The following is an 8,439-nucleotide window of genomic DNA, read 5'->3' on the forward strand; positions in this document are numbered from 1 at the left end:
AGGCACTGTTCTTTCTAGATAACAAATCCAGGCTTAAGCATACTTCAGAAAAGTGAAACAGCATTCAAGCTCAAGACTTGCAACATAATGAAACTGTATGTGTTAGCCTACACATTATACCCAGTAGTGGTATTTACAACTCTCCAAGACAGGAAAGCAATTCTCTTTCTCCCTCACCAACACTTGGGAGGCACAGCTGAACAAAAGCAGTTACAAAAATAAGTCACTGTAGTGGGCACTTGTTTTTGGTTTGTGTATTACTAGGTATAACTTCTCCTCCAGTAAAATTCAAATAAATTTAAGGTCATCTAGAGCACTAGGAAGAAGAAGAGAGACTTTTTAGGATGGAGATCCCATGAAAAGAAACTCTTCTGACTTCTAGAGGACACCAGAGATCTGTTGTGATTCCCGAGCTGCAGACACCCTAGAACTGAAGTGACACGAGGAGGGAAAAATCTCCTTAATATAGGCAGATCCAAAGTTATACATGTAGGAAGATTTAATTTAAATGCCCCTTACAGGACAGACAACCAGCTTCTGAGAAAACCCTGGCTCACAAGGAAATGCAAGGATCACTGCCTGTAACTAACGGAACAGCAGTTCCCACTGTGTAGTCGTGGGAAAGAAAAGTTTGTACCGTTGGGTGAATAGACAAGGGAATACTGAGCACGAGGTTATTATCTCCACACGTGACATTAACAAGAGCCTTCCTGGAATCCACAGTGCAGCGCCCGGTGGCCAGCAAGGACAGTGGTGGGGGCTCAGAGAAGACCAGCCCACACGTTTCTCCTGGGGAGCATCTGCATTCCAGGGAGAGACCAAATGAGTCAGGTCTATTTATCTCAGAGACAACGTTAAGTAGCTATTTAATTACTGCCCTTAAACACTTGAGCAGACAGAGATGATCTGAAACTAGATAGCTATTTAATCTGACAGACAAGACAAGATCCAGTTGCTAGAAGATGAAGTCAGAAAAGTTCAAAGTAGAAAAGAGATGCAAACGTTTAACAAAGAGATTAACAATTGGAGCCAATTATCCAGGAATGCAGTAAATTCCCATTGTTGGAAGTCATTAAATCAAAACTGTTTAAAGAGGCTGGTGGGCCAGACCTTGGAATCACTGGGGAATAGCCTTTATAGTGCTTTATATTATGGAAGAGGTCAGAATATGGGATCATAATAATTCCTTATGAGTCTAATAAATCTACCACCAGCATCGTTATCTTCCTCAGAGAGAAAAAGGAAGAATGAAGGAATAAAGCATTAACGAAGCCATGGCCTTTAAGGGGCACAAAACCTAGGCTGAACGAGGAAAACACAAGCCATAGACCAGGAGCTGGCAAGACCATCAGTAGTTTTGTCACCAACTTCAGCAAGATAAAGAAAAGGCCCGTGAAGGATCCGATTCCAGCCACAAGGCCCCGATGCAGGCGGGAGGCGAGGCTCTCACACTGGGGGCATCACCCGGCCAGCGCTCCTGCTGTGATGCTACTTGACGGCGACATCCCAGCTCGGACCATCCTGCCCCTCCCGGCCCGGCGCCCCCACAGCCCCTTGGGCAACCCTGGGCCAAGCAGACCCTCGCACCGCTGCGTTCGCCCGACTTCGCCCCGGGGAGGGCCCCAGGGACACCCCCTCGCCCGGGCAGCAGAAGGCGGGGGGCTGGGGTTGCCTCCGGGGCACCTTCCGCGCTGCGACACCGCGGGCACGTTGCCGTGGCGACGGCGCCGCGCATCCCCCCGTCCCGTCCCGGCGGTGGTGGTGGGGGGGGCACCTGATCATTTTTCCTTCTTTTCTTTTTTATTTTTTTTTCCCCTTAAGTTTTCCGCGCTCCCAGAGACCACGCGGGAGCCAAAGCCGCTTCCGAGCGCCGGTAGAAACGAGCAGAGGCAGAAAAGAGGCGCCCTCGGGGCTGGCCCGGTCCGACCGCCCCCCACCCGCTGGGGAGCGGGGCACGACCCGGCCCCTCGGGATGCGCTGCCCGGGCACAGCTCGGCCCGCCCGGCACCCTGCGGCGGGCAGGGCGGGGCACCCCCCCGCCTCACCCCGGGCACCTGCCTGCGCACCCACTCCGCTCCTCTCCGGCGCCGAATACACTCGCTGGTGCCTCTGTGTGTGTGTCTCTGTAGGTGCTCACGATCCCCCTACCCCTTACCTCCGCGGCGGCGCCCGGGGAGCCGCGGGCACACCGCCGCCGCGGGCAGGGATGACCTTGCGGAGAAATCCATCATCCGGGCAGGAAAACAAGCCCTTCCTCGGGGTGTGCGGCGGCGGCGGCAGCGGCGGCAGGAGGGCGGGAGCGAGGAGGGCTCCACTCGAGCGGCCCTTCCCGCCGCGGCGGCAGGAGGGAGGCAGTTCGTGCCCACTACGACAAGAGGCTCGGGCAGCCCGGCCCCTCGGCCAGGCTCTGCCGCAGCCGCCGCCGCCGCCCGGGCAGACGCGGCTCCCGGTCGGCTCGGGGAGGCGGGGAGCGCCGGGGCTGCGGAGCCGCAGGCAGAGCGGGGCAGCTCCCGCAGGAAGCCCCCAGCCGGCGGGGAGGGCACCGCGGCACCCTCCGGCAGCGCTCAGAGCCCGCACCCCGCCCCGAGCCCTCCCAGGCGCGGAGGGCGCGGGCACGTACCTGCTTCCAGGGAGACATTTCCCGCTGACGCCAGCCCCACCCCAGGCCTCGCCTGGCTTTTATAACCCGGGAGCTGCCGGCTCCCGTGCTGCAGCAGGGGCTGGGCAGGGGGCTCTGGGCAGCCCCCCGGGAGGGTTCGGCAATCCCGCAAGAGACCCGGGCTCGCTCTGCGTTGCCGCCTCTGCCAGCCGCTTCTCTGCAGCTCCTAAGCCAAAACTACGAACTTGAGCTGCTTCACGGCAGAGGAGCTAGAACCTCTCATCCCAAATCCACCAGTTCCGTCCACCTGTGTTGGTCTTGCGTGTGTCCGCGGAGGAAGCTTGCCCGCAGCCAGCCGGCGAGGCACCTCCCGAGCCCTCTGCCTGCCGGATGGTACAGGTTTGCGTGGGGAATGGCAGTGTATGCAAATGTGCATCAGTTCTTGTCACGCTTTCAATTCGGATTGTTGGTTTTGATAGGCAAATGTGGCTTCCTGTATGAAGCACTGCCCTGTTTGGCTGGGGGAAAAAAAAAAAAAAAAAGGAAAAGAAAAAAAGTAGATCCAAGCAGCAAAAGATATTTTGGCTTGGAACTCTTATTATCTGGAAATCTTTGATGTAATTTCGGTTTATTCCCACCACAGTGGAATTTTATCTCTCCCTGCTGCAGTCACAGGAAATGGTTCTGCAGTGCCCGGAGAGTCAAGTCAAGTACAGGTTTTCAAGTCGGAAGATTTTAACTCTTCTGCCATTCTTTAGGGATAAATAGGAGCAGGATTTCAAAGAGCTACAGGACAAGATGTGAGAATTCTAGGGCAATATGGAAAAGGTTGAGGGGGAAAAAAGAACAGTTGACTGGGGGACCTAATAATTTTTATCTCTAATCGTCGTAGATATCAGTGGATCATATTTCCTTGATCCGTATGCATGGACCCACGTTTTACTCACTGCTTTGCCAAACATCCTCTAGCTCAGTTATTGATCCTAAATCTCTTCAACTCATGGGTTAAATGATTATGAAAAACATCTTACATTTTATACTATAGCATATGTAATTTCTTGCCTAACAGTGGCCACTAAGATCAGCACATATTTATGTAATAGCCATGAATGTGGCTTTCTGGCAGTTATCTAATTATGGGAAATTTAAGAGCCATTTTCAGTATGCACCAACAATAACCACTTTTTCACATGTGCCAAAACCAAATCAGCAGAAGAGCCTGAACATCCCAAGAATGAGGGATCTTCACTGGAAGGAGAGGAGAGTGGAGAGAGGAAAAGATTTATAGCACTAGGGCATCCAAGGCTTCCTGGTAGCTCTATACTTCGTTCTCTTCACAATCTTTCTCCTTTTTTTTTTGTTGTTGTTGTTCTGGACGGCTGAATAGAGCCTGGTCCTTACGCTGTTCGTGTCTGAATCTGGAAGACTAGGTCGGGTTGGCAGACAGAGTCAGCATTCAACTTCTTTTCATTATTCTGCTAAATGACCTATTTTTAAAGAAACATTGCTAAACTTCCTAGAATTAATCCTGCTACCATTGACATGGAACTTCCCCTTTTTTGATAAAGAAGGAGAAAGGCTAGATGATGCAATTTCCTATTGTCAGCAATTGTACTTTTATGAAGAGGTAGCAGTCAGCGCTTACAGACCTTGCTGCTGCAAGAGCTTTGTGGGACCTCAGGGGCTGCTCAGCAAGGGACAATTACAGTTATTGTGGTTTACATACACTTTCCTGAACATGAGATTCCTTATCTGGATTCTCAAGAGGGACCCCTTCTGTTAATAATATACCCTTTGCCTGAGATATAAAATCACAGTCTTGGCATTCAGTTAATTAATTCTACAAGCTAGCCAAGCTTCTGGTGTAGCTTTAATGTAGCTTTAACACTCTACAGCCATCTTTTCCTTTCTTCATCTTTCCAGTGATGTCCAAGTCACTGAAAAATATTAAAGCTATTCCTTTCAAGTGCAGCCTTCCTTGTCCAGGAAGAAACAACTTGCCAGAGAAAGATGAAGTTCAGACTTGTTTCCAGGCAGACCTTATTTGTCTCTGAAACCATTTGCTAGTTTCAGCTGCTTTAGTATTTACAGCTAATGCTTTGCTCTTCTGTGGAAACCAACTTTGAAATTAATTGAAGTGGAAACATGGTAGGATTTTCAAGTGCTTGTAAGAGAGGTGGTTGACAATCCAGCCTTGACAGTCACAGCAATAAGAGTTATATAGATTCAGCTTGAAAGACGGGGAAGATTTTTTTTTTCTTTTCTATTTTAGGGTTATTATTTTAGGGTTGTGAAGCACCTTCAGAGCACGTGGAGGAGTCAGTCTCAGAACTTGTGAGAAAGGAACAACTCTCATTCTGAGGCAAAAAAAGATAGGAATTGGGAGCATTTTGCTCCAAGCACCTCCATGCCCATGCACGTCAAAGGTAGTGCCCAAATGTTTTCCTACTCTGTTCAGGTAAAATTTTCTTCTCTCTTTACAGCATTACTGAAGATCCCCATGCTGCTCTCAGCAGTCATGTTTGAGCACATTATTGTCTGATGGACAAGGAAATCCCAAAGAAGACAATAATATGACTGAAATACAGCTCAACTAATAATTTTTTCCCAATGCAATGATGATCTGGGAAAGCTGAGAAGAGATATTGAAGAGACTCAGATCACTGCAGAAGTTGGTTAAGGTGATGCACTCAGTGCATGGCCACTTTGTTTATGAACTGTTCTCATGTACCTGTTTTTTCCCCTATGTCCTTCACTCTTTGCTGAACCAGGGTCTCCCATGGAAGAGCAAATTTGTGAATATAGACATTTAACATTTATACTTTTGTGAAGACACTTGCAACTTTACTTCCCATTAATGTTAAAAACAAGTGAATGACTGGATGAATATGTTTCTTTGGGACTGGGCACTGAGCCAAAAAAGGTGCAAATCCTCTGGTATGAGAGTTGCAGTTGACAGCTGTGTCATTAGGCACAAATGTATCAGGGAAGAAAACCATACCATACACAAGGTGACTTGATGCGTGCGTTTTGTGACCATGCACTTTCCATATAAGAAGCAAAGCAGAGTAAATATTCATTCCATATGTTACACAACATCTTTCTCTCTTAACCTCTCACATACCTAATGGGTTGTACTGGGCATCTCACAAATGGATGCACTGCTTATCCACAGTAATAAGCTTCCTGGCTTATTAGACTGGGATTGATAACACAGTTTATGGATGGAAATTGTAGGTTCTGTTTTTCATAGTTCCCTTAAGAATGTTTCCCTTAAACATTATCGCCTTTATAAAACTACTAATAAAAAGGATATAAAGAAAACTGCATGGATCAAATAATGTGCCATTGTGAGTGAACTCAGTACTTGAGGTGTTTTGCTGTTTCACGGTCGTTCTAAAACCCCAGGAATCCATAAGCTAGCTGCTTGTGCCTCAGGCATCTATGTCAAATTTCAGTTAAAAATACATAAGGAAGTGAATTTTTACAGCATTGTGAAAATGGCTTTGAACCTCACCATGCACCTCTCACCAGCTTTTGCTTCTGACTGCTGTAAACGTCCTCATGGGGACCTTAAACCACCTTAATACATACAAGAGGGACAGCACAGAAGGGCAAAGGCAATCCTGGAGGCTCTTGGAGTGCATCAACTTCTTCACCCAAGGGATAGAGAAGCCAAAGAGAAGAGGTGTTCAGTGGACTTCATACTTGCCAACATGGAGAGGCCCACTGAGGATGTGAAAGTGAAAGGCAGCAGTGACAGTGAGATGGTGGAGTTTGGGATCCTGAAGAGAGACAGGAGAGTAAAAAGGAAGCTCACAACCCTGGATGTCAGGAGAGCGCACTTTGGCTTTGCCAAGAGTCTGGTTGCTAGAGTCCCGTAGAATAAAGCCCTAGAGGGAAGAGGGGCCCAAGAAAGCTGGTTAATATTGAAGCATCACCACCTGCAAGGTCAGGAACAGTCTATTCCAATGAGGAGGAAGTCATGCAAAATTTCTGCATGAATGATCAAGGAGCTCCTGGACAATCTCAGAGAAAAAAAGAAAGCATACAGAGAGATGAAGCAAGGACAGGTAACCTGAGACAAATATGCATACATCACCAGAGCATCTGGGGTGAAGTTAAGAAAGATAAAGCCCTGATGGAGTTTAATCTGTCTAGGAATGACAAGACGACAAGAAGGGCTTTTATGAACACATAGGTAACAAAAGAAAGAGAAAATGTGGGCCTATTGCTGAATGAGATGGGGGATCTCTTTACACAGGACATGGAAAAGGTGGTAAGAATGCCTTCTTCACCTCAATCTTTATTAGCAAGACTGGCCTTCTGAAACCCCAGGTCCCCAAGAACAGGGGAGCTCTGTAGCAGGGAAGACCTAGCATTGTGGACAAGGGTCAGGTTAGACAATACTTGAGCAGATTGGACATACACAATCTGTGAACCCTGATGGGATGCACTCACAACTTGTAGACCTGGCTGATGTCATTGCAAGGTTACTCTCAATTATCCTCAAATGATTATGGCAACAAGGACAAGTAGGTCGTGTCTGGTGGCACAGAGTCTAGTTGGAGGCCTGTAACCAGTGGTGTTCCCCAAGAGCTGATACTGGGTCCAGTCTTTGTTTAAGGTGTTCATCAATAAATTGAATGATGAAACAGAGCCCCTCATCAGCAATTTTCCTGATGACACAAATCTGAGAGGAGTGGCTGATACCTCAGGAGGGCTGTGCAGCCCTTCAGAAGGACCTTGGCAGCTTGGAGAGATGGGCAGAGAAGAACTGTCAGTTCAGCAAAGGCAAATGCAGGGTCCAGAACCTGGGGAAGAATAACCCCAGGCATGAGGACAGGCTGGGGACTGACCTGCTGAAAAGCAGGTCAGCGGCGAAGGACGTGGGGGTCCTGGTGGACAACAAGCTGTCCATGAGCCAGCTGTGTGCCCTGGTGGCCAAGAAGGCCAATGATATCCTGGGGTGCATTAGGAGGAGCGCTGCCAGCAAGTTGAGGGAGGTGATCCTGCCCCTCTGCTCAGCCCTGGTGAGGTCTTACCTGGAGTTCTGTGTCCAGTTCTGGGCTCCCCAGGGCTTAAGAGACAGACAGCTCCTGGAGTGGGTCCCATGGAGAGCAATAAATATGGTGAGGGGACTGGAGCACCTCTCCCAGGAAAGGCTGAGTGTGTTGGGCCTGTTCAGCTTCAAGAAGAGATGACTGAGAAGGAACCTCATCACTAAATAGGATTATCTGAAGGGAGGGTGTCAAGAGGAAAGATCCAGGTGGTGCTAAGCAAAAAGACAGGAGGCAATGGGCAGAAACTGATGCACAGGAAGTTCCACCTGAACATGAGGTCACCTATTCAGGTGACAGTGCATTGGAACAGGTTGCCCAGAGAGGTTGAATATCTCCCTCTCTGGAGATATTAAAGAATGATCTGGATGCAATTCTGTGCCATGTGCTTTAGGACAATGCTGCTTGTGCGGGGCAGTTGGACCAGATGACCCCACTGGTGGTCCCTTCCAACCTTACCTCTGTGGTTCTGTGTGAAGTACATGAAAATGGAGGAAAGTAATTGTCACTCTCATCTTCAAGATGGTCAGGAGGAAGGACCCAGGCCAGTCAGCCTCACCTCAGTCCTTGGAAGGTGATGGAGCAGCTAAACCTGGAAACTGCTTCCAGGCACGTGAAGAACCAGACAGTTATCAGGAGTAGCCAGCATGGTTTCAGCAAGGGGAAGACATGCTTGACCAACTGGATAAGGTCCTGTGGTGAAATGACTGGCTTAGTAGATAAGGAGAGAATGGTGATTATTGTCTACCTCCACTTCAGGAAGGATTTTGACACTGACTC

The 8,439-nt window shown here is 48.7% G+C and overlaps 1 protein-coding gene across 2 annotated transcripts in view; it reads right to left on the bottom strand.

The window, feature by feature from the left end:
* Positions 1 to 2,999, bottom strand: part of GPRIN3 (GPRIN family member 3) — a 32,235-nt gene extending 29,236 nt beyond the window's left edge. Inside the window, exon 1 of one of the 2 annotated variants that reach the window (XM_027892152.1) lies at positions 2,621 to 2,999. The gene's annotated coding sequence lies outside the window, so the exon portion shown is untranslated. Of the gene's footprint in view, positions 1 to 2,155; positions 2,354 to 2,620 lie in introns of those variants that run through there. The other variant, XM_027892153.1, reaches the window with a different exon arrangement.
* Positions 3,000 to 8,439: the final 5,440 nt, after the last annotated feature.

Source organism: Empidonax traillii, unplaced genomic scaffold (genome assembly GCF_003031625.1).
Source record: "Empidonax traillii isolate 1590-97213 ecotype Southwest subspecies unplaced genomic scaffold, ASM303162v1 scaffold340:size591717, whole genome shotgun sequence".
Classification (NCBI taxonomy): Eukaryota; Metazoa; Chordata; class Aves; order Passeriformes; family Tyrannidae; genus Empidonax; species Empidonax traillii.